At 43.1% G+C, this 26,913-nt stretch overlaps 1 protein-coding gene across 3 annotated transcripts in view; it reads right to left on the bottom strand.

The window, feature by feature from the left end:
* Positions 1-25,152, bottom strand: part of Gng12 (G protein subunit gamma 12) — a 134,377-nt gene extending 109,225 nt beyond the window's left edge. The window contains exon 1 of one of the 3 annotated variants that reach the window (XM_070025758.1): positions 25,039-25,152. The gene's annotated coding sequence lies outside the window, so the exon portion shown is untranslated. Of the gene's footprint in view, positions 1-24,383; positions 24,456-25,038 lie in introns of those variants that run through there. The other 2 variants (XM_070025757.1, XM_070025759.1) reach the window with 2 other exon arrangements.
* Between the last annotated feature and the right edge of the window lie 1,761 nt (positions 25,153-26,913).

Genomic DNA, 26,913 nt, shown 5'->3' with positions numbered 1-26,913 from the left:
TGATGAAAACTTTAAAAACCTGAAAAAGGAAATCAAAACAGAACTTAGAAAGTAGAAAAACCTCCCATGCTCATGGATTGGAAGGATCACCATCACTAAAATGGCAATACTTCCCAAGGCTATCTACAAATTCAATGTGATACCTACCAATATTCCCACCTCATTCTTCAAGGAAATAGAAGAGGCAATCCAAAAATTCATATGGAACAATAAAAGACCCTGAATAGCAAAAACAATCCTTAACAGAAAGAACAGTGCTGGAGGAATATCAATACCAAATTTCAAACTCTACTACAAAGACATAGTAATCAAAACAGCTTGGTACTGGCACAAGAACAGACCTCAAAACCAAGGGAATAGAACTGAAAACCCAGAAATGAACCCACAGACCTATAGCCACCTCATATTTGATAAGGGAGCTAAAAAAATAGAATGGAAGAAAGACAGCCTCTTCAGTAAATGGTGCTGGCAAAACTGGTTAACTACTTGTAGAAAACTAAAGCTAGATCCTTATGTATCACCCTGCAGCAGAATCAACTCCAAATGGATCAAAGACCTCGGAGTCAAAGCAGACACTCCGAAAACATTACAGGATGGAATAGGAGAAACGCTAGGTCTCCTTGGCGCAGGCTGAAATTTTCTTAATAGAGACCCAGAAACACAACAAATCAAAGAAAGGTTGGGCAAACAGGATTGCATGAAGCTGCAGAGCTTCTGCATGGCAAAGGACATAGCTAGCAAGATCAACAGAAAGCCCACGGATTGGGAGATCTTCACTAGCCATATAATGGACAAAGGTCTCAAATCTAAAACATACTTAGGACTCAAAAAATTAAATCCCCCAACAACAAATCCTCAAAGAAATAATTGCCCATTAAATAAGTGGGCTAAAGACTTAAAGAGAGACTTCTCTGAAGAGGAAAGAAGGATGGCCAATAGACACATGAAGAAATGCTCAACCTCCCTAGACATAAAAGAAATGCAAATCAAAACAACATTGAGATAGCACCTCACTCCAGTTAGAATGGTTATAATCAAGAACTCTAATAACAACAGATGCTGGAGGGGATGTGGACCGAAGGGAAACTTACTGCAATTGTTGGTGGGAGTGTAAACTTGTTCAACCACTTTGGAAAGTAGTATGGAGGTTCCTCAAAAGACTCTACATAGAGCTCCCCTATGACTCAGCAATCCCACTTTTGGGTATTTACCCAAATGTTCACAAACAAGACCACATTAAAGCTACCAGCACAACTATGTTTATTGCAGTATTATTTACCATAGCTAAGATATGGAACCAAACCCAATGCCCCTCAGTAGATGAATGGATCAAGAAAATGTGATATACACACACACACACACACACACACACACACACACACACACACACACACACACACACACACACACACACACACACACACAATGGAATTCTATGCCTCCATCAGAAAGAATGGCATTGCCCCATTTGTTAGGAAATGGAAAGACTTGGAAAAAATTATATTAAGTGAAGTAAGCCAGGCCCAAAGAAACATAGGTCCCATGGTTTCCCTTATTTGCAATAACTAGTATATGTCTGAGACAAGCAGAAAAGGTCAGATAAGTTGATACTAGGTGAAATGAACCCCAAGATAAGTATTCAAATGTTTTTTTCTTTCATGCGATTGTTTCTAACATATTTATAAGATGATTTCTTTGTTGCTTTGTATGTCCCTTCCTCACGGTATAACCCCTACATTCACTGTATTTGCTGTTGGTATAATTTGTGGAGGGGAAGGGAAAAATACAAATGGTTTAAATAGGGATACAGGTGGACCCATTGTAACAATGAGATGTTCAAATCATTATGTCGAAAAACGAACTTTACAACTTTGGCGAGGGGAGGGGGGAGATGGGAAGGAATGGGAAGGGGAAACAAAGGAGGATGCAACAATGCTTGATAAGAAATGTACTCATTATCTTCCCCATGTAACTGTAACCCCTCTATATGGTATTTTCACAATAAAAATAAATAAACATATTCAAAAAAATACATTGATCTATAAGAGATCCAGATGGCAGCCAATGCCTGCTTTTTGTCTGGATTTGCCAAGTCCTTGCAATAAATTCAACCCACACTTCCCATCTTAGACCACAAACTAGGAACCAGTGCATTACAAGAAAAGCAAGTCTGGTTACAGAAAGTTTCTGGTCTTACCTAGTCCTCATTCAAATTCCAGTTCCACGATGCCCAGAGAGCTATTAAAACTCCAAATGCCTCTGTTTTGTCCTTTCTTTATTTTTTAAAAATTTTATTTTATTCCTTACTTTTTCTGAAATTCAAAAGGTTGTACAAGAGATTGTATTTAACTTGTCCATCTAAGTGTCAATGAGTTTCCTTTCTAAAATGGAAATATGAGTACTTTATATGTTTTTAGCTTCAAATGAGAATGAACTTTTTGCATCTACCACAGTTCCTGGGGCACAGTTAGTACTTCACACCATCTCTGGTCTCTAGAATCAGTGGTTTGGTTTTCAGTGTTGGCCCTGGATGGGCTGCGTAAAGACCCCCTGCAAGCTTGATGAACTGCCAGTTTTCAACCTGCAATTCAAGATGCACAGCCTACTCCGGGGAAGAGCCTGACAGTTGTGCTTTACCAGCCTTCTCTGCCATTCTGGTGCTCCTAAAACCCGAGGCCTGTCATCCAGAGTAGTCATTTGCAACTTTTTGTTTCCTTTATAAGCAGATGAATCTTTTATGAAACACAGAGCATTTCAGAAGGCTAACCTGTAAAACATGTTAATCTGATTGTACTGGGTTGGGAGAGCATGCATGTTTCCTCAGGGCCTTGCTGTGGTCCCTGCAGTCATCCCTGAGAGACCTCCAGGGCCTAAAACTGTCTTTGGCATAGTTACTGATAATATAACTTTAGCAATACCAATGAAAGAATGAAAAGACTCAATACAAATGTAAACCACTCAGCTATAATTACAAGACAGACCCTGCTGCAATAAAACAATACTCCCTGGAGCTTCCAGGGACATCCACAGCTAAGCCATTTCCCATTGGGTCACACTCCAGTCACCATCCAGAAGCTTATTTGCTGGTTCAGTTGAGGCTCTCTCATGTGCATAGAAGAAGCTTTTCAAATGTGCCAATCTAGTTGTCTTTCCCAGCCTCTACTTGCTGTTTCAGAGCCTGTTACTCAGACAAGCTGCATCCTCCTTTAATAGGGCATAAGATCTGCTAACTCTGTGATAACAAGAATACTTTTTTTTTTTTTTTTGGTCTTGTAAACATTTGTAAACTCCCTCCTGGAGGGAGTTGAGGCCCATCAACAAGCTGTAGCATGCAGGCTGAAAATCACCGTCTAGGAATAAAGTTTGAAAACCACTAATGTAGAGGCCATAATCAAGGCAACAATCACGAGATGGTTCTGCTTACTGAAGGACAAGAACACACAGCACTAAGGATCAAAAAAGGACTTCACTAGGCAGATGATGAGTGAGGAAAAAAAGAAAGAAAATGAAAATGGAGAGCCATAGTCCTCAAGAGAAGGGCAGAGTGGTTATTGAGATGAAAAGGCAGGTTGTGGCTGTGCCTAGGAAATGCCTAGTCAATCAAGATTTATCTGAAAACTGGCACACTGCCTTCCAGCTCATATTTCATGTGGGCTATGAATGTCTCTGCTCCACCAATGAAGAGCACCTTGACAGTTCATCCAACTGCAGCATCTGAGAGAAAAGAAAATCCACCCGCAAATAGTATCAAAATAAAAAATATTTCAGATACCAGACTATTAAAAAAAATAAAAAGCAAGGGAGAGAGTGGGGAAGAGGAGAAGGTGGGGAAGGGAAGGTGGGTGGAGCAAGGGAAAAAGGAAGGGAGAGAAGGAAAAGGAAGGGGAGGAAGGCAACCAAGTTTGCAAAGGGAGATCAAGCTCTAAAAGAGGAAAGATGGGTGTAAATTGCAGCTGACAGATGAGGAAACCAACGTATAGGCCATCTCTGTGGCCTGCTAAAGGTCACTATAATGATTGGTGGAGAGCTGCTAGGTGTAACTGTAAAGCATCAAGAGGTGAATGAAGCCTCAGAAAGAGATCCAACCTTCATTCCACGGACTACCTTTCACTTAGAGAGGGGGAAGGGATGGGTGGACCTATGGAAAATGCTCGGGAATGACATGAGCCACTGGTGGCACTGAGGCAGAAGGTAAAGACATGCCCCATTCCCCTCCCTCATGTCTTTAAAGCTGGTCTGTCCAACATGGTAGCCAATGGCCACATATGGTATATAAACTTTAATTAATTAAAATGAAATAAAAGCAAAAGTGTTCAAGGTGTTGTTGACAACCAGCCATATTTCAAGTGCCCGAGAGCCACATGTGATGGGCAGCTCCCAGGCAGGCAGGAGAGAAGACTTCAGTTGCTACACTGCATTCTTCTGCCAGAGCTGTCATCATCTGTCTCTATGACAAGGCTGAAGGTTCTAGACCAGGAATCCCAGAGCTTCCTTAAAGCAGTGCTGTGGACTCAGGCAAAATCTCTGGGCCTTAGTTTCCTCAATTGTGAAAAGAAGCTGGAGGATCCATGATGACAAAGGCCTCTTTCAGCTTTGTTACCTCAGAATTCTGTCCCTAACACTACAGGTGGCAGACTCTTGGCTCTACCTACTCCTCTTTGATAGAGCTTCCAGGCTGGCCCTTTATCAAATTAGTTCAACCAAACAATGCCCTTGAACTTCACTACCGACTGTAGAAACATAGTAGCTTAATCCAAATAAGCACAAAAATACTGCCATAAGTAGTCTTAGTCTTAAAACTATTCACCTTCATAGGACTGCTGGAGATAGTTTAGGCTGTCCTCAATGTTCCTCCTCTAAGAACCTAAGAGCTACATGATAAATCAGTTACCATTTAGGGTCAGGAGAAAAGTCTATTTCTCCAGAACAGAGTGTTTCCTTTTCCCACACAATGAAGATGACTTAGCTTCCTATGACCTTTAGGCATCATCAGATAATATTGAAGCATGGGAGGCCCCATCTCCACACAACTACAGTCCGTAAGTGGTTCTCTTCCTGGGCTTTATCTCCACCCCAAGAGTGCAAAGGTCACACATATCTAAGACCTCTTGAAAGAGTTCAAACAAGCACATTAGTTTAAAACAATAAATAGTTCAGTGATCTTCTTACTCTATTGTACAGGAGGAATACAAATATGATGTTCAGTGTAAATAAAAAAAGATACTGAAATCACTAAGCAGAACGGAATTATCTACTGTGGAAGAAATCCCAAAAGGCTGGATTGTGGCACTTTCAGCATCTTTCTCTCTCCCCATTATTATTATTATTTGCCAGCCCTAGGGTTTGAACTCAGGGCCTGGGCAGTGTTCCTGAGCTGGTTCTGCTCAAGGCTAGTGCTCTACCACTTGAGCCACACTGTCACTTTTATTTTATTAGAGATGAGCATCTCATGGACTTTGCTGCCAAGGCTGGCTTTGAACCTCTGATCTCAGCCTCCTGAGTAGCTAGGATTCCGGGGATGAGTCACGGGCTCCTTGCTCTCTCCTTTAACAGTGCCAACCATCAAATCAATTAAGCTTCATTTAATTAAAAGAACTACTGCAAGCATTTAGTAAGTGCATAGTCCCTCATGTCAGGCTGGGTGTCAGGCACCATCCTAATCACTGTACTGACTCACACTTCATAGTAGGCAGAAAGATGCTGTATCTGGCCTCCTCTGTTTTCCAGGAGAGAATACTGAGGCTCTGTAGAGTTAAGTAAGTTGTACAAAGTCACACAGGCAGCAAGTAGCAGAGTTTTGATCTAAATCCTGCTGGTCAGGTTACTGCTCTGCCACTTACATGAGCCTTTGTAATGCTGACCAGGGACATTTTCAAAACACTGTTCAAAAAGAAAAGTACTCATTACCTTACTTATGTAACTATAACTCCTCTGTACATCACCTTTACATAAAATCCAATTTTTAAATAAAGTTAACCACAAGCAAAGTAAGACACATAGGTGCTAATAGTATGTATATGTGTACATGTGATACATGTTTTATATATCACATGTTGTACATACATATGCTATACATATCTTGTATATGTTATTTGTTATATATGTTCTAATATGTAATGTTTTATATGTATAAATATATATGTATACACACATATATAACTTTGCTTAGAAAACAACTTCCAGATTTATCTCTAGTATCCTTCCAGATCTTAGCTCTTCCTACAAAAATTCTGGATTGCACCAACCCTTTAATGCTATCACTTCTCCAACGCTGACACTAAAAGTTCCTCAGCATTGTTTTCTTGTGAAATAACCAAAAAGGCTGACTTCAGTATAACACCCAACCAAAATCATATGAACAATGCGCACTGGTAACACCGACCCCACCTATCACAACTCTAACAGATATGAAGAAGCCAATGGAGCGGGATTGATAATCCAGCCCTTGTGGCACTGGTGAATCAATCTAAAAGTGCATGTGTATGAGGGAGGCTGACAACTTTTAACCAGGCACTTTCTCTTCCTGGACTTTGTTCCTCCTTGATGAGGGTTCCCTAAGCCTCATGCTTTTATGCTTTACATACAGATCATGACAATCTTCTGTGAACAATTTTTTAAAAAACCTTTTAAATGTGTTAGAAAAAGGGCACTAATTGTAAGGTTTAGTCTGAGAGGGACAAGATGGGGTAATCAAATGGACACAGATTTGAACTGTGCTCTGCTTCCCACGAGCTGGGCTGTTGTGGGCAAGTTACCAAACCTCTCTTAGTTATAGTTTATTCCTCTGTAAAATGAACTAAATTATATTGTATTAAAATGAACTAATTATACTGGTTAAGAATAGATAGACAAAAGAAGGGACTTTCTTCTCCTTCCCATAATCAATGCTTTAAAAAACTAACTTTCAAAACCAAGTTGCATTTGTGAGATTGCATTTTCCATTTTTATTCAGTTTGTGGCCATACAATTCCCAAGGGAATCCTAGTTGCAGATGCCCCTGCAAAGTGTTGCCACACCAAACTGTCTAGTTCTCAGGGACAACTGGGCAATGCATGTATATTGGAAATTGAACTCAAACTTTAATTTTGTTTTGTATAATACTGTGGTTTGAACTCAGGGATTTGTACTTGCTAGGCAGATGCTCTAGTGCCAGAGCCACAGCTCCAGCCCATTCTGCTCTGGTTAACTTTGAGATAAGGCCTCACTTTTTGCCTACGCTGGCCTGTATACTCCTATTTATACTTTCCACTCAAACTGGAAAAACAGGCATATAACACCATGTCCAGTTTTTTGATGGGTTTTGTGCTTTTTTTTTTTTTTAACATAGATAGTCCTAGAACTAAGATGTCCAAATCCTGAGTAGCTAGGTTTATAGGTATAAGTCACCCAGCACAAAATTTCTCTTTAAAAAAGTGAAAAGGCCTATATTTATATCAAACACCACAAAGCTACAAATTGTTTTTATGAATGTGAATGCTATAAGTTGCCCTCCACAGTTTTCTTTACTAAGTCACAGGTAAAAATAAAACATACAGCTTGACACAAATAAGATGTTGACAATGAAAGCCACAATTCAAAAGCCTTTAAAACAATTTATACAGGGTACTAATGGCTCGTACCTGTAATCCTAGCAACTCAAGAGGCTGAGATCTGAGGATCATGATTTGAAGTCAGCCAGGGAAGAAAAGTCCATGGGATTCTTATCTCCAAGTAGAGCTGTGGCTCTAGTCAGTGGTAGACTGCCAGACTTGGGTGGAAAAGCTAAGGAACAGTGCCCAGCCCCCCACATCATGCAAATTTTGGAGGTATAGTTCAAATGGTGGAGCACCTTCCCAGCTGAGTAAGACACTAAGTTCAATCCCCAGTACAGTCACCCCTCCTCCCTCCCAAAAAACACCAAATTTGCTCCCAGATTTTCTATGTAACCTGGTCATAGTATTACAAATGCCCATGGTGCAGCTTTAAAACAAAACAAAACAAAAAATCATCCAGTGTGATTTCTCTGAGAGAGAGGCCTCAATCAAGATCCCCACAGACCCCATGTGCCCCTTCAGTGGTACTGTGACAGTGTCAGAAAGGGAAAGAGGACCTTTCTGTTTTTACCTAACGGGATAACACCAATAGTTTCTTTACAAGTAGGAATCACTTTGGCATTTCTGGTTTTAATGTAACAGCTGGATTAGACACAGTGCAAGGTATATGAAGCAGGAGCTATGGTTCACATGGACTGCAGATCAAGGTGGATGGGGAAAATGTGCCAGAATTCTGACTCCTCAACAGTCAGTGCCTGATTGATTATCATACCTGACTATTATCCTGAGACTGAGCAATTTCAGGAGCAAGTCGCTCCAGAGTTCCCCTCCAGCATCAGAATCCTCTAGAAATCTGATAAGGGCCATTTGCCTCGGGTGGTACACCTCAGGTCTGGTCATGGCTGGCCCTGTGATTTCCAAATTGGTCCCCAGCTGATATGAGCCTACAGACGCATGTGTGAGCCTTGGTCCTGGTCATGTCAGCTTCTGGTGAGGCTGCTGGGGTGCTAATCCTTCCCTGAGAATCATTTTTCTCCTAAAAGGAGAAAGAGGAAGAAGAACAGAAGGAGGAAGACCAGGAGGAGAAAGAAGAGGAGGAGAAGAGGGATAATATATGCAGTCCAAACTTTTTTTTTTTTTTGGGGGGGGGGTCCAGTCGTGGGGCCTGAACTCTGGGCCTGAGTGCTGTCCCTCAGCTCTTCAGCTCAAGGCTAGCACTCTACCACTTGAGCCACAGCGCCACTTCTGGCTTTTTTCTTTTTGCTTATGTGGTGCTGAGGAATCGAACCCAGGGCCTCAGGCATGCTAGGCAAGCGCTCTACCACTGAGCCAACTTCCCAGCCCTGCAGTCCAAACTTTTAAACACTGTTCAAGTCAGGAAAGCTAGAAGTCAGATTCCTTCCTGTGAGTTCACTCACCCCTTTGTCTGGCACACCGTAACAATTATACCCACCTGAATGGTTAGCAGAACACACTTGCAAGCAGAGTGCAGAGGGACTTCTTTCAAAGGGGGTATGTGGGAAGGGCCAGTTCCAAGACTTCGGCTGAAGGGGGAAATCTGAACAGGAGCCCTTGAGGACATCTCTATAAGAGTAGTCACAATTTTCCAACTATTTCCCTTCATCTGGCTCTTCCCCAAGTGTGAAACTCAAATAGCCATCTAGTAGTTACAAATTACTGGCTCTCAGGGGAAGGTGCTCCTCTCCCTTCTCTCTTGTAGAGCCTCTAGCTCCTCCCCAGGTTTCAAGCTTGGCTTCTATACCTTCTGGGTGTGACTCAAAAATACCTGTGGAGCAGGCAGGCCTGAGGCTGTCTTGCCTCACTCCTGCCCAATCAACCATCCAGGCACAGGCCTGGTAAGTGATAAGAGATCCTGAGCCTGGCCAGCACAGTCTTCCCACAGCATAGGGTATAGATTTGTCAAGGTAGCACAAAACCAGGACAGAAAGATGCATGGAGTTTGAACCCTTCTGCCATGTGCTAGCTCTGTGACCTTGGGCAAGTAACAGAAGCTATCTGGAAAGAGCCTCAAACTTCCTATCTGCATGGTGGAAGTTACTGTTTGATCAGACTCCTCACAAAGCTTTTTGGAACGTCCTGAAAGTTAGATTATTTATTTATTTATTTTGGTGCCAGTCTGAGGTTTGAACTCAAGGCCTCATGCTCTCTCTCTTGGGCTTTTTCTATTTAATGCTGGTGCTCTACCACATGAGCCTCACTTACGTTTGTGGCTTTTTTGCTTGTTAATTGGAGATTAAGAGTCTCACAGACTTTTTTGCCTGGGATGAATTCGAATCTCAATTCTCAGATCTAAGGCTAAATGGCTAGGATTATTAGGCATGAACCACCAGTGCTAAGCTAAATTATTTTATTGTTATTTTAATTCAATGCAAATTCTCTAGAAACTTATTGTATCTTCTATACACTGGACATAGCCTGTAACTGGCAATATAAAAATGAAAACATACTACTGAATTCAAACAGTGAAATACATTCTACAGAGAAAACAGAAATACAGTGGGGAAAACAGAAACACAGTGGGGAAAATTACCTAATCCAAGCTGGGAGTCAGTGACTCACGCATGTAATCCTAGCTACTCATGAGGCTGAGATCTGAGGATCACAGTTTGAAGCTAGCCGAGGGAAGGAAAGTCTGTGAGACTCTTACCTCCAATTAAGCACCAAAAAAGCTGGAAGTGGAGCTATGGCTCAGTGGTATAGTGCTAGCTTTGAACAAAAACAGCTCAGGGACACAGGCCTTTGAGTTCCAGCCCCAGGACCAGTACTAAAAAATAAAATAAAATAATTACCTAATCCGTTATAATCATTAGTATTCTAGTTGACTACTTTTCACAGAAAACCCAGATAAGAAAACTTAAATATATCCAGAGATGGAGGTAAGAAAGAATGCCAGTTGATACCAGGGAACAACATGGAGCATTGGTGAGATGTACTCTCCCAAGCACATTATGTATACAATCTCAAATTAGCCTCAAGACAACATGGGAGGTGGCTGCGACTGCTATTGCACCTTACAGATGAGTAGTCTCAGGTTCAGAGACAGTCACTTGGTTAGTCACAGGGCTAGTGAGAGGTACTACTGGGATTACCAATGGCTTGACTCCAAAATCTGCATCTTACTCTTTCATCATATGTTCTGTACCTTAACTGTGAAACCATCCCTGACTCCCCACCCTATCTGATAGATGTGACTCCTGTCACATCTATCAGATTGTCCTTACTTGTTGTTCACCTATTGCTCGCATTAGCATGGTGGCCTGGCCCTTATGATAGGAATGAAGGGCAGCCAGTGCCTAGTAAATCACTAGTATCTAATAAATGTCTTGTCAATAGATGAAAGAAACAATAACATTATGCTAGATCTCAAGAGAAAGACAGAAACCCACTGGATAGTGTGAGAGAAACTTTAAAGTAAAGGCACAAAAGCTGACACTAAGCAAAAGGAAAGAAATGTACGTATCACCTAATGTGGAAGAAATAACTGTATTGTCAAAGCTCTTAGAACTCATAAACTTTATAGACCACGATAAGGACAGTTTGCCCCATGAAGGTTAGAATGTGTCTGTGACTTTAACTAAGTGTCACTATCTCACTATACTGTGAAATTTATGTAATCACTTAATCGTAATAAAAATATTGCTATTAAAAGAAAGTAAAGGCAGTACCCTATTCATTCATTCTTATACTTACAGGTGTCTTGTCTCCAGGCAGAAGAACCTGTGAATCACATTGAGAGGATACATAGGAATGCAGCATTGGTCCTCAAACTCTGCGGGGAAAGACTCGCTGTTTTTATTTTTTGATGTGAGGTTTGAACTGAGGGCCTCGGTGTTGTCCCTGAGCCTCTTTGTGCTCAAGGCTAGCTCTCTACCACTTGAGCCACAGCACCACTTCCAGTTTTGGAGTGGTTAATTAGAGATAAGAGTCTCATGGGGACTTTTCTGCCCCAGTTGGCTTTGAACTGCAATCCTCAGATCTCAGCCTCCTGAGCAGCTAGGATTATAGGCATGAGCCACTGGCACCCAGCTAAGACCTGCTTTTTTTATTTTCAACTCATCTGGAAGATAGTTTTTATAAAACGTGATAAAAATGAACTGCTAAAACTGAACAAAATGCAAATCCGGCTTTTTAAAAATGGATACAACAAATGTAAAATAATGGTCATATTGTTACGAAAATTACTAAAATGTATGCTCTCCATGTCAGTCCTTATCTAGTTGTCCTTTGTTGGAGGAGTGGGGGTAGGGTTGACATGGAGAGCAGCAGGCAGGACAGGACCAGCCTGTAGTAAGGGACTGAGAGCTAATAATGCCCACCAAGCGTTTCAGTGTGCCAGGTGCTGCTTGAAGTGCCTCCCACCAACTGTAGGTGCTGTTATCACCCTCGTGTGGGGATGATCAAACAGACAAAGAGCAGCTCACAACATTTCAAGGTTTTATCCTTGAATCTGGGCATCAAGAACTCACTACCAACTCTCAGCGGTCAGCCAGGAAGCAACTCATTAGATCTCTGATTTAGAGGAAACCCCTGATGGCAGGGTGGAGGACAGAGGTCAGGGGGAGGCAGCACTAAAAAAATACAGAAAGGGGCTGGTCAGGAAGGGCCAGGGACTGGCTTTGGTCAGAGGGAGGGAATCTGAGGAACAAGAGGTGAGGAAGATGAAGGTGAGTCGTATGACCCAGTGGTTACAGAGTCTGGTAACTTGGGAGGGGAGAGGTCTCAAACAAACCACAGAGATGAAGTAAAAACGTCTCCCTGAATCTGAAGAGCCTGAGTAGGTGATTAGATGCTGTTTTGAGAAAAATCTAGACTGTGATCCTGGAGTGATTTGATGAGTTCATGCAGCTCCTTTTTGTGTGTGTGTGCGCCAGAACGATGGCTTGAACTCGGGACCTCTTTCTCTCACTCAGCTTGTTCACTCACAGCTGGCGCTTCGCTACATGTAGCTCCATTATTCAAATTTCAGTTCTACCAAAACACTTTCCTCTTTTTGTCCTTCTCTTTTGAAATAGTTAAAAACAACAACAAACAAACAAGAAATATAAGAGTAAAAACAATATAAAAACCTTTCCTTCTTTGAGAATAACATCCTAGGATACAGGTCCCAACAGCTCACTACAGTTTATTTGTGAGCAAAACATAGATTTCTCTATGAAATTCTTTGTATTTTCACCAAATCCAGATCACGTGTGTGTGTGTGCGCGTGCGCGCGCGCGTGTGCGTGTGCGTGTGTGTGTGTGTGTGTGTGTGTGTGTGTGTGTGTACCCAGGGTAGGCAGATGCCAGCCCTAAGCCCAGACTCTTTACAATGGCCCCTGTGATCTGGCTCTGCTTACTTCTCCTCACTCATCTCCTATTACAGGGACTTTCTTTGTACATGGACACAGGTCAAACTCAGGCTGCTTCCTGTGCCCCCAGGTCTCAGTTCAGATGTGACCTTTGCAGAGTGGTCTTTACTGACGGCCTGGCTAAGGCAGGCCTGCATTCATGAGGCCCATCTCATCACTCACTCCCTGCTTTGCTGCCTTCACAGAATTCATCCCTACCAGAATGGACCTTGTTAATTTGGCTTCTACTCAAGGAACTTTGCCTATCTAGATCAAAGCCCTATCCCTAAAGAGTAGACAAACTCATAGATATTTGTTAAATGAAACAAAGGTCACTGGGGGTGCTCATTGAAAACTAAAAACAAGCCAGGTGCCTGTGGCTCACACTAATAATCCTAGCTGCTCAGGATGTTGAGTCTGGAGGATACAGTTCAAAACCAGCCCATTAGAATATAGTCCTTAAGACTCCATAGAGAGCCAGCAAAAAGACTGGCTAGAGATGTGGCTCAAATGATAGAATGCTAGCCTATCAAGCAATCTACTGGCAGTAATAATAATAATTATTATTATTATAACCCACTAAAAAGAGAAAAGGCGTCTGTCTTCAAGGAGACAAACATCTAACAGCAAAGAAAGTTTGGAGAATAAGAGAGAAACATCCCAGAGCAATGGCTCCTCTCCTGTGTCTCCTCCTTCCCTTCCAGCAGGCTGCCCAACCCTTAAAGCTTACCAGGTAAATAAATGACATGTCCTGTTCCACTTTTTATACAGAATCAACAGGGCAGTGGGACAGGCAACAGGGCACTATAAAGATATAAAGATAGCATGAATGCAAAGTCAGACATGCCTGCATTGAAAGCAGGAAGTTGCCACCACTCATTTTCATGCCCTTAAGCACAGTATTTAACCTCTCCAAACCTTCCTCCCTGCAAAAGAGATAGTGCTCCTGATCTTAGGGCTGCTACAAAAAGAACATGTGTGCAAAGCTCCAAGCACAGGCCAGTACAAAGCTGGAGCTCATGGAATAACCACCATCTTCATTATCATTGACTTTACTGCCCATACATTTGGCAGAAGAATCAACTACATGAAAAAAATCAGTTGAGATTAAAAGTGATAGATATTATGTGGCCACCATGATCAAAATGTCAATTATAATTACAACAGTTAACATCTAAGCACTATTATTAATTTACTGAGGGCTTTATCAGTAGCTCCTTTACTCTTAAGGCAAAGACAGTATTCATCAATTCTAAGAAGATTCTTTTGCTCACATTCTTGATATTGGAATGACTCTTCAATAAAGCCGGTGTGCCCTTCTTCCAAAAGATGTACAAGTTCCAATCCAGGGGCCTCTGAATATGTTATGTTATAGGGCAAAAAGAAACTTTGCATATGTAATTTATGTTACAGACATGTGATCATGATGACCACAGAAAGCTAGTACCTTCTTACAGTTAATGGTTGTGATTGGCAGGTAATGAACAGCATTTTTTTTTTTAGTGGCACAAGAGAAAAATGGCATGATTATAATTGATGGAATCTTAAGAGTTGTTGAAATACATGCTAGTACCTCATTTTCCAAATGGACAGCAGACTCTGTGGTCAGTGGTTAGTGCAGCTGATTCTGACAACAACTGGAGCTCTAAACCACTGCCTATGATGCTAGAGAGCTCCCAAAAGTTAGTGGGTCCTACTCAAAGCCTAGGAACAGCCAGTATTATCTCCCCAGACAAGTATCTGACATGAGACTGCTAACTCACTGACCACAAAGCCCCAGCTGAGTTCAGAAGGTGTTGACCCTCAGCAGCATTTATTCATCCACTCTAGATTGGGCATCCAAAGGTACCAGGTATCTTTCTGGGTACTGGAGATAGAATACCTGACTGAGATCATGTCTTTGTAGAGATGACTCTAGACTGGAGGAAATCAACACAATAATGAGAAACCTAGATAAAGGCTACAAAAGAAAGCATTCAGAGAGCATTACATAAAACTTGACAAAAAGTGAGGGACTGAGAAGACACAGAGTCTCCATCCTGGAAGCAAGATGCTCTGTCTGAGATTCTTCATGAAGTTCTGGTATGGGGACTCAGAGAGAGTTTATTGTTACAGGTTTGTTTTTGAGGGAGAGTTTCAATATATAGCACAGGCTGGCCTGAAATTAAGTAGGTGTTCAAGCTGGCCTTGAACTCATAATCTACCTGACTCAGCTTCCCAAGTGCTAGGAGTATAGGTATGTACCACCAGACCTAGATATCTTACTGATTTTTTTTTCTGATGGAGGTGTAGAACCACTTCATATAGGACTACCTCTTATGAATTCCTATAAGCAAAAAGGCACAGCTATCTTTCTACCAAATCATAATCTCTCTTCTTTTCAGAGAATTTACTCTTAAATTTTAGATGAAAATTAATCTTAGCCAAAAACAACATTCCAAGAGCTGCCAAGAACAGCTCCCAAAAGCAAAGTGCAACTCCAGTCTTCTTGGAATTCTGAGATCTGGCCCATCCTCTTATGCTGCAGTTTAACTTTTGTCATCTTACACCTAGAAGAAAGTAGACAGCTCTCTGATGGTGAGCTAAAGGGAGAACAGGGAATAAAGGAAGTTCCACATATGTGAACTTTTTGGAGAATTCTAGACTTCTTAAAAGATTTAGTGGGAAATGCTACTGGAATTTACATATTCTTAATCATTCTCTCTCCCTTGTTTTTGTTTGAGGGGGAGAAATTCTAGACTAGAAGATCATTTTCATCATGGTTTTGGAGAAGCCCCAGGTTAATAATACCATTAGCTGAAAACTATTTATAATTCAGACATTAGCAACTGGCATAAAACCCTACTTTCCACTTCTCTTTGATTTGGCAACCTATTCTACACTTAGGCCCAAAAAGAGCCATCACATTCTTAAGTCTGTATTTAAGAGATTCTAACAGAGATGCACTCAATAGGAAAGGTCAAGAAAGATCCACAGGAAGATCTACTGACCTGGATGACGTGCAAGACAAGACATGCAAATGGCCGGAACCTACATTCCTCTAGTAATGAGAAAATTTTTCTTCTAAATTGCCATTTCTTACCAATCAGACTGGCAAAACCAAAACAAGCTGACACTTTTGTTGGTAGTCATAGGAAGGAGTCAGCCAATACCCAGCCATAAGGAGCACAGATTTAGCCCCTCCTGAGGAGGATACAGAGACCAGTGACTCAGCAGCCTCACTTCTGTGAATCAGTCCTGAGGCACATCTGTACACCAGCAGAATGACTTAATTAACCTGTATTCCTTACCACAAAAGCTGGATATACCCCAGAGGAATGGTCCATGGTATACACACTTATTAGAAAACTATTATGTTGTGTTAAAAGAAAGAAATTTGTCTATATATGCTTACAAATCTCCAGGCCATACTAATTTTAACAAGCAAGGTCAGGTTTCATGAAGAAATGGAAAATAACATATCATACTTATTCTTTTCTTATTGGTCATTCTGAGGTTTGAACTCAGGATCCTCCCACTTGTTCATAGCTGGTACTCTACCACCTGAGCCACATTTCTAGCCTGGCTTTTTGCTGGTTATTATGGAGACAAGGTTGAGTAGGTTGGCTTCAAAACATGATCCTCCAGGTCTTGGCCAGCCTAGTAGCTAGGGGTAAGCCATGTGTGCCTGGTTCCATATTCTTTCTTGTTTGCGTTTACAAGTTAGTACTTGTAGGCAGTGTGAAAAAGACTTGGATGGGGATAAACTAGGTTTCTTTTTTTTTTTTTTCTTTTTCATTTTCTTTTTGTTAGTCATGAGACTTGAACTGATGCCTACACGCTGTCCATAAGCTCTTTTTGCTCAAGGCCTGTGTACTACCACTTTGAGCCATGTCTCCACTTCCAGTTTTCTGGTGGTTAGTTGGAGATAAAAGTCTCAAGGACTTTCCTGCCCCAGCTGGCTTTGAACCATGATCCTCAGATCTCAGCCTCCAGAGTTGCTAGGATTAAAGGCATATACCACCAAAACCAGGCTTCTTTTTGTTCTTGTTAATGTTTTCCTTTTAATGTGGGAGAGTGGGGGATCAGAATAATCTATCACCTAGGGATTTTTGGGGTGAGAGGCTTAAATGTAGAGTTATATTGGCTTTTTTTTTCTAGGAATAGAGGAAATGAAGCTAAGGAGAGGAAGCTAAGGAGATGAAGCTAAGGAGACGAAGGAGTCTGGGAGACTTAGGCTTACACAGGAAGTTCTGACATGCAGTATGCAAGTCAGTGAACCTCAGTCCAGATTTCAAGAGGTGAGCAGAGTGAGCGTGCACAGGTGACTTCTGCCCTGTTGAGTGTGGGTGGCCTGGAGCCCTTGATATTTATTAAGCCAGAAGGAAGTTGGAGAATTTCAGGTGAACAGGAGGCCAAGGTAAAACACTAGGACAGCACCAGACAGTATGCCAAGAACATTTATTTGCTCCCTGGATTTCAACATAGTGGCTGAAGTATGCTACTCATCAAATATGTATGCTAAGCAAAAGAAAAGAAACATGTGTTGAATATCTAATTTTCAGAGATGTTCCTGAAAAGCTGAAATGTCTAGAATTTTATAAAATAAAAACATCTGAAAATGCAACAGGTAAGTTTGCTATTTAAAGAAACCTCATCGAAAATTCATTGGTAATTGTCATCTTAGTTATTTCTGCTTTGGGATTCGACATTTAAGACTACATTTAACCAGATTAAATGAGAAAGGCTTCGTGGTTTGGGGCCTTTTGACTTTTTTCCACAGGTACAATCTCTCCATAAAACAGCAGGATGCCAAGTACAGACCAGCACCCAGGCCTCAGCAGTTAGACTTACCAGACAGAATTCATCCACCTGCCTGTGAATTCCCAGGAGCAGAGCCAAGGGAGGAACCCAATTCTCACAGCAGGTTTGCTGCAGGCCCAGATTTAAAGAGAAAGCGCTGTGTGAGAAGAACCAGTCGGCATTAGGGAGATACAGAGAAACTCTTGAGTTTCTGGTAGCTGTGGCAACAAGGCTCTCCACTTCTTCCCTAAACAAGAGTCTTTTTCTGAAAGATTCCATTCCAAAGGCTCCTGCAGCCACAGTTGCTTGCATACTGCCCCCAAGAAGAGGGCCCAGAGCTGGCCAGTACATACACAACTCTTTATCTACACACCCAGTGATTACTCCTACTCCATCCCCCGTCACACACTACTTGATGATGTGAGCACCTCAGCATGTATCAGGCAGTAGCAAACCAGCTGCTGTTCAGTTCACTATGAACAGTATCAGCTATGCCCCAGTGCTGGCTCTCTCTGCCCTTAGGAGTGACAGACTAGAGGAAGAAGGCCATTGGAGGGTCTAGGTACCACTGAATGTGTGTTTCCTAACAAATACAGTGTTACTTTTGGTTTTTATTAAAAAAGAACAATGGCCCATGTTCATATCACAAAGAACGTGCTTTTATTTAACTGATATTTTAGTTCCTACTATATGCCACACTAAGGCTCATAGCATTAATGGAGCTACTGGGACTAAAAGGGCTTCGAACGGCTGCTAGATTCTGTGCCTTTGACTCTGTGTGTGTGTGTGTGTGTGTGTGTGTGTGTGTGTGTGTGTCTGTGTGTGTGTGTGTGTGTCTGTGTGTGTGTGTGTGTCTATCTGTGTATTGGATGAAGGAGGAGTTTGCAAAAAACCAAAAACTAAATAGACCTAGCTTTGTAGGCTTGATAGCATCACCAAGAAATGCCTTATATCCTGGTAAGATAAAATTTACCAGGATACTATGTGGTTATGGGCAGATTTGCCTGTCTCTGCTCCCCACCCCCATCCCCACTCCAATCTGCTTCCCTGACTCGAGTTTGCCCAGTGAATAAACTACTGAATGATTTAAGGCAGTCTTGCCAAAAAGTCATAATCCAGTCCTTTTACTTTTTGGCTGAATATCCGACCTTCCAACGACAACTTGTCTGAACACCCAATCGTGACCACATACATCTGCATGAAGTACCATGGTCTAGTACACAAACTCTGGTCTAATAATTCAAAAGGCTTCACTATTCTAGGCAAAACCTAGCTCAGAAACGTAGTTTATTGGTTTTGAAACCCTTACTTCTAATTTACCTGTGATTCTACTTTAATAAACCTTTCTGTGTTGGTTGTATCTACATAAGGTCTTCAGTAAATTTCAATAAACTCCTTTCAACTTTTGGATTTTGAGTCAATTTTCCATCTTCAAATTTAGCTCATGTCAGGAGAGGTCTCATGCTTCTTCCCTGTAATAATTTCTCTCCACAAAGGCAAAAATCTGAGGTCATCGTAAGTTCGAGATGTGAGTGTAAACATCCTCGTGGAGGCTGAGGGCTTAGTGCACAGTGGTCAAGAACATCGTGGCTGGCAGCACCTACAGCTGAAGAAAAGCCTAATTATTTTGCCTCAGCAAAGTGAAGACCCCCACCCCCACAGGCTTGTGGGGGATTACATGCAGCCATGCTGAATGAAGGCAATTCTCTACTTAGAACACAAAGGCAGTGATGGTAACTGATGCAGACTACACTCCACTGAGCCTGCCTAGTTGTGCCTAAGTCCTAATCCAGGACTTAAACTTCCCTCTACCTCAAACCAATGGAGATCCCATGTCAATGACATGCCCTTGCCTAAAAGGGGAATGGGAGTCTTATTTTGCAAGGAAGACCCCTTACCCTACTCAATCACTTGCAATCAGTGAATGAAAATTGCAGAAAATTCTAGCAACTGATTTACTAGAGAGAACCAGAACATTTCCTTTCACAACTAATCTTCCAGCAGAGCTACAAGTATCACGTCTAAATAGTTTGCAACACTCTGATTTTATTATATAGTAATCTTCTGAAATGCAAACCCATTAAAAGAAGACAAAAACCCTCCTTGTCCCAGGATGGCAACCAGACATTCACAGCTAAGCACTTTTATGAGGCCCAATAAAACCTGCCATGATAAACCAAACATTAAGTGACATAAGGAATGATTTTCAAAAGAGACTAGGAAGTTAATGGAATAATCCAGTTAGAAGTTACCTTCAGTCAAATCACCTCCATACTCTACTCTGAATCCAAGCTGCCTGCTCACTCCTGTCAGGAGAGAGAAGAGGTAGGAGCTCAGGATCTGCTGGCATGAGCTGACTTGGCAGCCAGTCCTCTCATCTGCACTGTCAAGGTGTCCAAGGAGGGGAGAAGCACTTCACAGGTCTTTGAAGAACTGGCCTTTGCACTCACTTCAGGCCTGCTGAGTAACACAATCATTTTGGAGGCACTGACCACAAGGATACAAGAGGGATGAGCCCATGAAGAGACACCCATAATTCACCTCTGGTGACTCATCATGTAGAAAGAATCCTCTGCTCACTTTTCTCTTGATTTGACTGACAGCTTTCTAATGAAGCTGCCTCCATAAAGGCCTCTGTGCCCTCCCCTGTAGCATGATGCATCTCCAATGTGGGACTTGGTAGAGTCAACACCCAATGCAAGAGATATGCAAGCAGCCCAACTCTGAGGCTGATCCTGTTCTTTCCTTGAACTGAATTCAGACCATTAGCGAACTTCAGCCTTCTCATCTGGCCTCTAATAGAGACTCTGCAAGACTATAAAGGGCTTAAGAAGGGCCTAGAAAGGGCCTGGAGCATAATACATCTCAGTAAGTAGGGTAATGCAAGTGTGCTATAGTCACTTTTTATTCATAAAACTTTCCTGCTAACCCAAAATGTATCCAGGTCTTTCTTGTTACTGCTGTCCAGGTATCTGACAGACTGAATGAAGGTGGTATTACAAATACAGATCATCAATGAAGATCTGGACCTAAGAAGTGACAAGTTTGGTGGACTTGGTCTATATGCTGGTCCTTATTACCTATTGGTGGATTTTGCAAATCTTATGAAGATAAAATACCCAAGCTTCTGAAACAGCCTCCCTTTTACTGTAAAGGGTTAGGCCAAGAAAGTTAGTGGGTTTTTTTTTCCAAGACAATGACAAAATCCTAGTTTTTGTAGTCACAAACCAGTAACTATGACACAAATGAATTACTTATTATAAATACATGCTCACTGGTGTGAAATAGGAGAAAGCAGGGGAGAGGCAGTATAATTTTGTAAAAAATGCATAGTTTAAAATGTTAAACTAGTAGTTATTTTATAACGCACTATAACTTGTATATGGCCTTCCCTGTACTTACAATACACTTCATGTATTAGTGATTTTTTTTAAGTTTCTATTAAGAAAGGAAAATGGACTAGAGATTTAGAAGAACTAGTTTATTCAGTGAATATCATAATCCATTTCACTTAAAAGACAAGACTGATGTGTAATTAATGTATATTCTCTTAGTTTGTAGTTACTATTTGGCAGAACTTTTTTTTTTTTTTGTACAGGCTCTGAGGCTTGAACTCAGTGCCAGGGCACTGTCTTTGATCTTTTGTGCTCAAGGCTAAAGCTCTACCTAAAGCTTAAGGCTAAAGCCACAGCTCTAGTCTGGCTTTTTAAAAAAAATTTGGTAGTTAATTGAATAAGGGTCTCATCAACTTTCTTGCCCAGGCTGGCTTTGAATGGTGATCCTCATATCTCAGCCGCCTGAGTAACAAAGATTACAGGTGTGAGCCACAGACACTCAGCAGAACTTTTAAATTACTGAGACTTTTTAGATTTGGGGAAAATAATTTTGTTGAACTGTTTTCCTGTGGTTAAAATAATATATACTCATTATATAACATTTGGAACAATAATTTACTATTTACTGAAATGGATGCTCTACATAGATTAATTCATTCATTCCTCACACACTTCGAAGAAGCATAAAGAGATTAAGTAGTTTATCCAGTCTACACATTCAGAAATCTCAACTATGAATCCATCATTATGCTACAATGTTTTAGGAGTAAAAGAAATCAATAATTTATTCCATCAAGTTCTCCACTGTGTCAGAGTATCGTGTCACAGGCCAGCAACAATTCATAACATTGAACTCTTTGTAGATATTTAAAGTTATTATGAACCACAATTTCTGAGTCCCCATGGAAGATTTCACAAGATTAGTCTGAGCTAAGATTTGATCTTTAGAGTTCTAGGCACCTCATATGCAATAAGGGAAAATATACAGAAGCTTAAGGGAGATTGTTTTAAAGATGAAAGCTTTCTTTTTTTTCAGTTTTGCAGATTTTTAGCAAAGAATTCATTGACATAATGAGTTAAACTCCGCCTCTTCCCTCCCCCACTGAATGAACATCCATTCTCACATAAGTTTAAAAATAAAACAAGCACCCACAATCAGTCCTAGCACTTTTTAGGGCTTATCTGTTGGCCTTGGACATCAGTACAGGAAAAGCAAATAACGATACTCTTGAGGCACATTTTTTTCACACTTTAATTAAAAATCATCTGGATTCTTCTGTTCCTGGTTTAATTTCCTCTAGCATACACAATTATTTGAAATAAAATTAAATTATTTTTAAAATTAAAAGATAATTTATGCAATGTTTCTGATTGGCCTTAAAATGACTATGTTGTTACCATCATTCCTGCTGTACATGAAACACAATGTACCCACTTATACATAATAAATATTCACAAACAAAAAAGTTGAGGTACCTTCTTTGTTCTTTATCCAGCATCTCCAGAAAATTCAAACTGCTATCTTATAATTTATCCAAAAGATGCTGACTAAGCAAGCTACATAAATAAAATAATAATTTAGACAGTTACTGTAGGGTAGTTTCAGTGTAAGCATTTCCACAGGTTCTTTCATATCCTTACATTAAAACTAGAGACCACTATGATAAAGATTAAATAACTAGGTTTTGCATCATGTGTGTCTCACACCAAATTCTACCCCAAACCACATTAACCTGCTTCTCTCTACAGTTAAGGCTCAGGAATATTTACTTCCAGAATTTAGCTTCCTAAGACAGGTTTAAAACAAAAAGCAAAGAACCAAATAAACCCACCTAATGACAGTCTTGAACAGTAAGTGACCTAATTCAACATTTTATTTTATTTTTTTTCTGCTAGAAGGATGTATTTAATAACAACAACAACAACAACAAAAAAGCAACCTGGCATTAGGCAACCATTTCCTCAAGGTTTTTGACTAACAAGCCCTTTGCTCTCATAACTTGAACAACAACTCGTTCTCTAGCAAGTGACAACAGAAACCCAACACCACAAACTTAATTGTTAAAGAGAGCTAAGCTCTCCAGGCTGGGCCTTTCTACATAGATTTTATACTGGAAACACGGGTTTTCATTTTTATGTATTTCTATCCATTGCGTTTCCAGATGTAATGAATTACTAGGGCTAAAACAGAGCTGCATAGTTTATAAGACTTAACGACACAGTACTTAAACTGCTGAGCATTTATTGGACTTAAACCAGGGCTTTATGGTGCTAGTTAAAGGCGAAGGGGCAGAAACTGGATCTGAAAACCCTCCATCACTGACGTCTCCATGTTTGATCACTTTCAAAAACGTGTGTGAATTTTATGTTTGTGTATTGGCAAAGGGGCTTGCTAAAACAAAACAAGTAAAGGAGCTCCTTAATTGAATTCTTTGGCAATATCAAAACGCAATCCTTCCAGCCTTTAGGCTTCCCTTGGGAGGGAGAGGGAGAGGGAGAGGAAGAGGGAGGGGAAGAGGAGGGGGGAAGAGGGAGGGGGAAGAGGGAGAGGAGAGGGAGAGGAGAAGGAGAAGGAGAGGGAGAGCGAGAGGGAGAGAGAGAGAGAGAGGGACAGGAAGAAAGGGCCGGGACCCTGGGATGATTTACATCCACAACCCAGCTGCACCAGCCACGGTGCAAGCGGCTGACTACCCCTTTAAAAACAAAGCCGAGCCTCTGCTTTTTAAAACAGAGAACACACAGACACAGACCCTGCCTCTGACAACATCCAAAAGATTCATTATAGACAAATCTATTCAGGCGAAGCTACAACCGCCCCAGGAAACATAAACAGCGTCCGCAAAGACAGCGGGGCGAGAGGAAGTAACCCACGGGAAGGAAGCCGATCATGTGAAGTTTGTCCAAGTGCACCAGGTCTGAGACAGTCCCAGTTTGTTCCCGATCGGAGCAGCCATTAAAGGTCCCCGGCACGTGGGCGCCGGGACCTCCCTCACAGGTCTAGGCGTCGGGCTCTTTCCTCCCGGCCCCTAGTTTGGCAGAACCGCCGAGCCCGCACGGGGCGACCCGCGCCCCACCGCCCTCCCCCGGGGGGGACCGGCCTCCTGACACCCGGTACCAAACTTCCACCGCGGGAGTCCCGGGCGAAGCCCGCTCCCTCCAGACAAGTTATCACTGGTTGAAGCTCAGCAGATTCTCACGGCAGGGTCTCGAGACTCGAGTGGCCGATCTGTGTGTGTGTGTTTATTCATTAGCTCTAATTGGTATGTTCTAATTAACACGGAAGGCAGTCACCCGCTCACACGCAATCAACTTCCAGGCAACACGGTCTTTAAACTAAATAAGCCCGCACGGCTCAAGCCTGAACCTTGACCTCCTCCCCGTCCTCACCTGCACACAGCCTCCCCGGGGCAGCGCGGGGCTGTGGGTTCCCGGGTCCCTCCGGGGACTGTCACCGGGGCTCCGGCTATTTTCCTCCCGGAGACCACCCGACTCTCTCCCCCAGTTTCGACGGCGTACCGAGATTGGGCCCCAGCTTCGCTCGCTACTCCCGAGAACCGAGTGGAAGAAAGTCTGGAGAGGGGCGTGGCGCGCGGTGCCCCCCTCCCGGACGCCAGTCCCCACGGCAGCCGGGCACCCACCGAGGGGCGGCCCGCTGCGAACCCCGAGGGGCTCCCCCGCGGCTGCGGGGCGCGCGGGCCCGGGAGGAAGCGATCCGGGCACGCGGGGGGCCTTCCTCCCGCCCTGCCCCGCCCGGCCGCCACGGCCCGGGCCCCGGTCCGGGAGACCCCAGCTTCCCGCGCTCCGGGGCCGACGCCCGTCGAGGGCGCGCGCTCCGTCCCGGCTTCGGCGTCCCAGGCCCTCTCTCCCGCGCCCAGTGTCCGGACCAGTCCCCGCCCTCTAGGACACTCTTCCCTCTTTCCTTCCTTCCTTCCTCCGCTCCCCCCTCCATCTCCCTTCCCAGCTCCCGGGACTCGGAGGGGCCACCGCCCCGCGCTGCGCCCCAGCGCCCTGCGGGACCGACTCCCCGGCGCCCGCCGCTCACTCGCCTGCCCGTGCGCTGGCCCGTCGCCGCCACCGCCACTGCCGGGACTCGGTCTCTAAGGGCTCCTGGAGACGGCTCCGACCTCTCCTCCGCGCGTTCCTCAGGCGCGGGCTCCGCCTGCTCGGGTGGGCGGGGCAGAAAGCCTTGGGCGGGGCTTACCGCTCGGTGGGCGGGGACTGCGGCCCGACGGGCGGGGCAGCGGCCCGGACGCTGGCTCTTCTCCCTCCTGGTGGCCTGGAGCTTTGGGCTCTCAAGCTGCGGTCAGTAGGGCATGCTCAGGCCCCGGGGTGTCGAGGGGAGGCACCGCACCCAGACCCCCCGGGCTCATGCAGCTTGGGACGCTGTAAGAACAACGATCTAAACTAGGTCATCCTCACCCTCCTCCTCCCCGCGGTTTCCGAGGGCTTGGGCGGTCCAGGATTTCTGGGGTCCCCACTCAGGCCACCCCTGGGACACTAGGCCAACTACTCACGAGCTCCCTTCGCGTGCGAACGCCTTGTCGGCCCCATATCTATGGTCCCCTGAGCTGCCAAACCCCTACGCAGAGTTAGGCTCTGCTCCAGAAATTTCACAGGAAAACAGTCACATTTAAAAGGGCCCTGAGGCCATGGGGGTGATTTTCGTTTTCCCAGAAATGAAGGTATGATCAGATTGTTCAATTTGAAGTACTGTATATCCATCCACTCGTCCTGAACTTCTCCCCCTCTCTTATCCCATGAAATTTCTGTTTCCCAATGCTCAGAAGTTGGCAGAATTGTGTGTAATTAATTAATTGGATTTGGTTGGTCTTTTCTGGATGGATTCAGGTTTGGGTGGATTGAAGAGCCACTTTTGCTTGCACAGACTTCATTCTGTTCATATAGCCAATCAGTGAACTAGGGAGCATCACTACGTCCCAGGGGATGAAGGCGATTTGCCAATGAATAGAGGTTTGCTCTGGAAAAACCTACTCCAGAAAGAGTAAAGAACAAAACTGTTCTGATTTTAATACTTGGCTGACTTCTAGAGTACCCCTAAGTATCCGGGGGTGGGGGTTGTTTTGTTTTCATTGTTGGTGTTGGTGTTGGTGGTATGTGTGTTTTCACGCTCACACACGTTCCAGTACTGGGGCTTGAACTCAGGGTCTGAATCCTGTTCCTTAGCTTTTTGCTCAAGATTGCACCTTACCACTGGGACCACAGCTCAATTTCTGGCTTTTTTTTTTAATGATGAACTGGAGATAAGTTTCTCATGGACTTTCCTGCCCAGGATGACTTCAAGCCATCACCCTTAAATCTCAGCTTCCTGAGTAGCTAGGAACACAGGTGTGAGCTCCATTCCTCAGCTGATGTCTGCTTTCTTGTTTGACAGGGTAGAGGTAAAAGAGATAAAGCCCAAATAGGTCACTTAGAACCAGCATGGGCAGAACCCATATTTATAGTGGAGTCTTAAAGCATTGCTGAGGATATCTGCATGGAATTCCACATCTTGAGTGACTCCCTGGGGGAGGGGCACTGAGAGTTGAAATAAGGAGTTATCTTCCCCCTTGATTTCCTCCCCATCCCTTCTCAAGTACCCATCTTGCTGAATTCATTTGGGCAGGGTACAGAAGGGACATCACAAGTAGAGGAAGTGCATTGGATGCTTGATCAAGGAGTGTAGTCTTAGCAACCTGTGGATGGCATGGTTGTTGGGGTAAAAACCACAGCCTGTCAGCAAAGCCCTTCATTTCCTGTTGTACAGCATTAGGAAACACTTGATTGATTTCAGGTACTGACAGCTCAAAGATACACCCTACATAGAACAATCTGATACCAGAATTGACTACTACAATTTTATTGCTAATTTCCCTTTCTGGGGGTAGGGTCTTCATGTACTTCATTATATTTTTCTCTC

This window comes from Dipodomys merriami, unplaced genomic scaffold (assembly GCF_024711535.1).
Source record: "Dipodomys merriami isolate MVZ:Mamm:240054 unplaced genomic scaffold, mDipMer1.0.p SCAF_172, whole genome shotgun sequence".
Taxonomy (NCBI): domain Eukaryota; kingdom Metazoa; phylum Chordata; class Mammalia; order Rodentia; family Heteromyidae; genus Dipodomys; species Dipodomys merriami.
This window is presented reverse-complemented; position numbering and strand designations above follow the sequence as displayed.